The sequence below is a fragment of the Terrapene carolina genome, unplaced genomic scaffold, assembly GCF_002925995.2.
Source record: "Terrapene carolina triunguis isolate 2854851 unplaced genomic scaffold, T_m_triunguis-2.0 Scaffold247, whole genome shotgun sequence".
Lineage (NCBI taxonomy): Eukaryota > Metazoa > Chordata > Testudines > Emydidae > Terrapene > Terrapene triunguis.
In genome coordinates, this window is record NW_020664598.1 from 3,621,044 (window position 1) to 3,627,113 (window position 6,070).

Consider the following 6,070-nt stretch of genomic DNA (forward strand, 5'->3'; position numbering starts at 1 on the left):
TGTGCTAGAAATATTTCATTGCCCATACTCCACAGATGGGGTGAACAAAAAACCAGGGGCAGAGTTTAATCATAGGTTGCTTTTCTGTTGTGCTTCTCACCCATAGATTTGAAAGCACTTCACAAAGGAGGATGAGTATTGTTATCCTATTTCACGGATGGGGAAATTGAGGCTCAGGGAGGTGATGTGACTTACCCAAGGTCACACTGCAGGTCAATGGCAGAGCAGGGAATGCAACCCAGATCTCCTGAGTCCCAACAGGGTATCTTGGATACTCATTGATGGGCACTGGAAAATCCTACAACAGAATAGGTGTAATCTTCCTACTTATGTGCTCTGTATAGGATACCCCCTACCTTTGGGGGAAATTTAAGTTATGGATCCTGCAATGAAATTTCAGAACCTGTTTGCAAAATGTACTGAGTCATGGACTGAGGTAAATGGAGTTTTAGGGGCTACTGGGGCTCTCAGAAGCATTTTGTTCAGTGGTGTTTTTTGCTGGGACATGGGCTGGGGGAGACATGTCTCCAGAGAGTCCATGAGGATTCCACCAAAGGAATGCCATGCAGACCTCAAGCTCAAATTAATGCAAACAGAGCCCATGCTGAAACGGTAAACACAGCTCCTGACCTTCAAAACATCAGTGTGAGGAGACAGACATCAGAAGACACTAGTTCCCCTGGGGGGGTTGGGAGAGTTTATTCTGTCCTCCATTCAATACTGTCTGACCCCTCAGTATAGCTACACACCTGTCTCAGGAATGAGGAGCCATGAGCTTTTTGCCATTTTATCCAGTCCACAGCACCCTATAGGAATCTGAGATGGGAATGAACATAAGAATGGCCATACTGGGTCAGACCAATGGTCCATCTAGCCCAGTATCCTGTCTTCTGACAATAGCCAATGACAGATGCTTCAGAGGGAATGAACAGAACAGGCAATCATCAAATGATCCATCCCTTGTGGCCCATTCCCAGCTTCTGGCAAACAGAGCCTAGAGACACTCAGAGCTTGGGGCTACATATTGGATCACATCATCTCTGTCACCCCCGCCCAGCCCAGGATTAACTGCAGTATACTCTCCAGAGCTTTGTCCCATCTTGTTTTAAATTGCTGAAGAGGTGGAGCTTCCAGCTTTTCTGGCAATACTATTCCACAGTCTAATAGACCGCACTGTTGATAAATGCTTCCTGATGTTCTGTCCTGGCTCTTGTACAGCCCTCATCACTGTGGTATCGGAACATCTTCCAGTAGTGCATTAAGCAGTGTGACTAACATCTCTCACTGTGGTTCTTCCTGTCTCTCGTCCGCTCCCTCAGAGGAAATGGTGTGAGGATATTTTAAATGTGTACGTACACCGTATTATATATTTAGATTGGTAAATGCGAGATCAAAGAAGGGGGCTCTGCACTTGGAGCGGAAGGTGGTGACGTTTATGATAATTCTTAGTTCCTGTGGAAGTTTGGTCCGAATCTTGAATTAGCAGCTGAGAGAGCTCTGCACAAACTGCACTCTTGCTGCAGGCAGTTTTGTTATTGCTAAGGAGCGGAGCAATTGACTGCAGTCTTTGTCTCTGAGCTATGGTATTTTGTTTTTTTTTTTTTTGCAAATAGTAAATTAGCCAAAAAATGCATGGATTTGATGCAGAATTGTTTCAGCCAAAAATTCTTTTTGGGGACTAAGGTGTCATTTCGCACAACAGCTGGAGTAGGTGGTGCTACTGCCTCCTTTAAAATCTCAGGTCTGTGGGTAGGATACTCATCTGGGTTGTGGAAGGCCCAGGATCAATTCCTCCCTCTGCCTGATGTGGAGACAGGATTTAAACTTAGCTCTCCCACACTGCAGGAGTGTGCTATGGGCTATTCTGATGTGGGCCTTTCTCAATCTCTACTGTTGAAGCTCTTCCAGTGGGTATAAATAATAGAGCAAGATTTGAAGTTGGGCTTCCCATCTCCCAGAGGTGAGTGCCCAAACCACCAGGCCATAGAGGCAATCGCTCTGGCCTACTCTGTAATGAGTTATACAAAGTGGAACAGCTTCAACAGGTGAGAATGAAACCCAGTGGCTAGAGTACATGCCTGCAACATGGGAGACCCAAGTGTCAAATCCATTCTCCATATCAGACAGAGGGGAAAATTGAACCCAAGTTTCCCACAACCCAGCTGAATGCCCTCACCCCTAAACGCTCTAAAGCTTGTCAAGGAGGTGGTGGCTGCACTACCTCCTCTTGGGTTTTGGATCTAGCCTTTTAAAAGCACCCTGCCCAAGATGTTCCAGATCAAACATTTCATTCATCCCAAAATGGCCTTTTTCAAGTCACCAGCATTTTTCAAATTCAGTTAGACCCAAACCAGCATTTTTTCAGAACTGCCACCAAACTGAAAAATCATGTATTCACCCAACTGTAATTGAATGCTTTGAAGATAAAGGCTAAGGCCTTGAACTGGACACTGTCTTCCATAGGTAGCCAGTGGAAGAAGCAGAGGACAGCTGTGATGTGCTCGCAGTAGCCCATGTTGCTGAGATGAGTGGTCACATTCTGTGCTAACATTCATTCCCTACATCTACCCTAGCTCAGTTTCATCCCATTTGACCATGCTAAAATTCCACTTTCCTCTTCAGAGTTTACACCTTTTAAATACTTGTATAGCTGCCAGGACCCAACTTGAGGAACACAGAGAAAATTGCTGAGCAGGTATCTTGAAATTACATGGCATAGGGGAAGGGGAGGAGTCACCTTTTGCATCAAGAATATTTTTTGTATGACCCTGCTGACTATTCAACACCACTGTAGCATGGCCATGAGGTTGGTATTGTCTAGGCAGTGTATGCCCCACAGTAGTCGGTGGTGAATGTGGATGTGACACTCAATCAGAATTGGAAAAGCTTCTTCAGCTGGATTTTCCTCTTTGCCAGGCTCTATGCTTGAAGTAGGACCAGCTCCCTTACTGCCACAAGTCATCAATGGCAGCAACCTGTGCTGATGGCCCATTGATCAGAACCACTTTGGCCAGGATTGCCCGAGGGGGCTTTCCCAGTCAGACTCTGCCCCCTCAGATGAGGCTGGAGGTAGGGATTATAACAAAACCATCTCCCCTCCCTTGGGAACAGCATTAGAGACATTCCTAGTATGACTGCTGCTGAATGCCCTGCATTCCTCCAGTTTCAACCAGTGCCAGGCACCACATCTAGCTGAGCCCATCTTTCCACCCCAAGGACTGCAGCGCCTTTGGCTTCTTTCCACAAAGCCAGCCCCTTTCAGTTAACCTTTCACAGCCTCTACCCCAGGGCACAGAGCCAGTCATACCGGCTGCAAATGTGTAACATATTATGTGCAGCATGAGGAAATCTTTTGACAGATGCAAGCTGTGGAACTGGCATGTTTGACTATCTGAGAACAATGCATGCGACTGTAATTATTTAAGGTTTAAAATGGCGTATGTGCAATTAAAGTGTCTATAATCCTAACATACCAGTGACAGATTAAGAGTAGGCTGGGTCCCTTTAGCAGCACTCTTGCCTTACAACAGTGGTTCCCAAACTTTAACAACCTGTGAACCCCTTTCACTAAAATATCAAGTCTCGTGAACCCCCTCCTAAAAATGAATATTTCCAGGGATTTTCTCCTTTACCTGAGTATAAATTATAAAAGCAGCAATCTTGGAAATATAATTTTTTTATGACAAGCTTACTACACACTATTATTATTTATTATTACGGTATTTTTATTACATTATGAAAACAGCAACACTCTTCCAAGATCTCACTTTCGTAGCTTGTATCACTATGAATAAGCCTGTTATAAGACAAGGCTCCTATGTTTCATCAAGGAATATCAGATGTGAAACAGCATGAAGGTATTTAAGAGTTCCTCATACACAAGCATTCAGGTCTTGAGCAGTCCAGGCAAACACACGTTACAACAAAGCTTAAACTTGTTCTTCATAATTTTAAAAACAATCCTAGCTGCCTATTTAATTTTAAAAACAGCAAAAAATATCCACCTCCCTTTCCATTTCTTATGAGTCTTGAAGTTTAAATCTCAGTGTGATAGATATGCTTGCTTTGATCTGCGTAGCTCTTGGAAGTCCAAGGGCTCCAGGCCCCATGTTATCCGGAGTCCCTAGGGACAGCTCTGTCTGCCATTAGGGAATTTTTTCCCGAGACCCCCCTGTAACATTTTGCGAACCCGTTTGGGAACCACTGCCTTACAGGAGACAGCTAATGCATTCATTTGCAACTCTAAGCAGAGGTACTGCCCTGCTAGGTGTCTCCCTGCAGAAGAGATGTTGAAACAAGTTTGCTGCTGTCTACTGCAGCTGGCTACTGGCCAGATGGAAGTTGAGATCCCATTACACTTTTTGGAAAAATAAGAGTAGCTCAGTAACTCCACTGTTCTACCTTAGCCCGTTTTGAGAAAGCTGTTAGTGTTGGATGCGGTGTACTAGTGATCATGGAAGGGGCACTGTTTGCTGCCATAATTACTCTGCTACTCGTGGCAGATGTACCCTGTCAAAACTGCCAGCCTCATGTACCTGTGTCTGGCTCTTCCCCACAGCCACTCGTGCAGTGGTGCACCCTCCCTGTGCTAGTCCATGAGATCTGTGCCATCTCCTCCTTGAATCCCTCAAGACCCAGTTGTAGTGTGACGCCTCAAGAAAATGCCAACTAATAGCAGCTAGGAAGAGGACCAGAACAAATGCCTGATGCAATCTCTTCTCCCACCCCTCCACTCTTGCTAAATTGCCTGTCTTCTCAGCGTCTGACCTCTTTGGAGCAGAAAGTGCAGCTTATATTTGGACAGTGCCTAGTACATAGTCAACATGCTTATAAGGCACAAAAATGAAGTCTAATTATTCCAGAACACTAATTAAACAGAAAATAGTGTGTGAAACAAGCAAAGCCTGACTGCAAAGACCCTCTCAGCAGAAAGGAATGGGTACTAACACTTGGTATATATGGCACATGCTTTCTGATCACTCAAAGGCCTTCCCCTTACATCAGTTGCTTCCTCTCAGATATTCAGAACTATTTAAAGTTCATCTGCAAGGAGAAAAAAATTGGGACTGGACCTTTTTTGCTTCATTAGCTCATTCAAATAATGCCCAAGAGATTTCTGTAAAAAAACAAAATTGCTTTTCTACTGGTTTTTCACATCAGAAATTCAGGTCTTGTCTAGCCTGAGGGGGATGTACTGGTGATTGGAGAACTAGAGAAATTGACACAGGTCAAAACATTGAGAAGAGATTTAATCGAAGTAAAACTGTCAATTGATATTAGCAAAATCCCACCCCACACCCCTGTGAATGTTTGGGAGAGAGGAAGTCTCGTTCCTGGCCCTTCTGTTAAGGTCTGAGAGCTCACACCACACGCTGTCTACAAGACCACCAGCTGAGTCTCCAGCAAAACCAGATCTGGTCAGAAGAGCAGACTTAACATTCCTGATATTTCTGAGGTAAAAATAAGCAGAATCCCCTTCCTTTAAAAACCCTCAACCAGCTGCCAGGCCTTTTTACCTCAAAGCAGCAAAAAAAGATCAACTTTTTAACAGAGTCACAGGCAGCTCAGTTTAAATTCGAGAGGGGAATAGATGAAAGAGAATGGATGACCAATTTGGTTTATAACCTCCCCCAGCCCCACACTGTGTGATTGCTAGCATTCTCCCTGCCAGTCAATCAACCCTGCAGTCTTCTGGGTTCACAGGGTATGTCTTCACTACCCACCGGATCGGCGGGTAGTAATCGATCTATCGGGGATCGATTTATCGCGTTTCATCTAGACGCGATAAATCAATCCCTGAACCAGAGCGAGAGGCGGTAGCGGAGTCAACGGGGGAGCCGCAGCCGTCGATCCTGCGCTGTGAAGACCCGAGGTAAATCACGTAGCTGAAGTTGCGTATCTTAGATCGATTCCCCCCACCCCCCAGTGTAGACCAGCCCACAGTGTCCATAGAGTTTTAGAAAGCGGGGAAGGGGTCTGTTCCCCATCCTTGTTACCCAGAGAGACTGAGAAAGAGAACACACTGGTAGTAATTGCCCCCAGAATGCAACCACCTTCTCCCAAAAAGAAG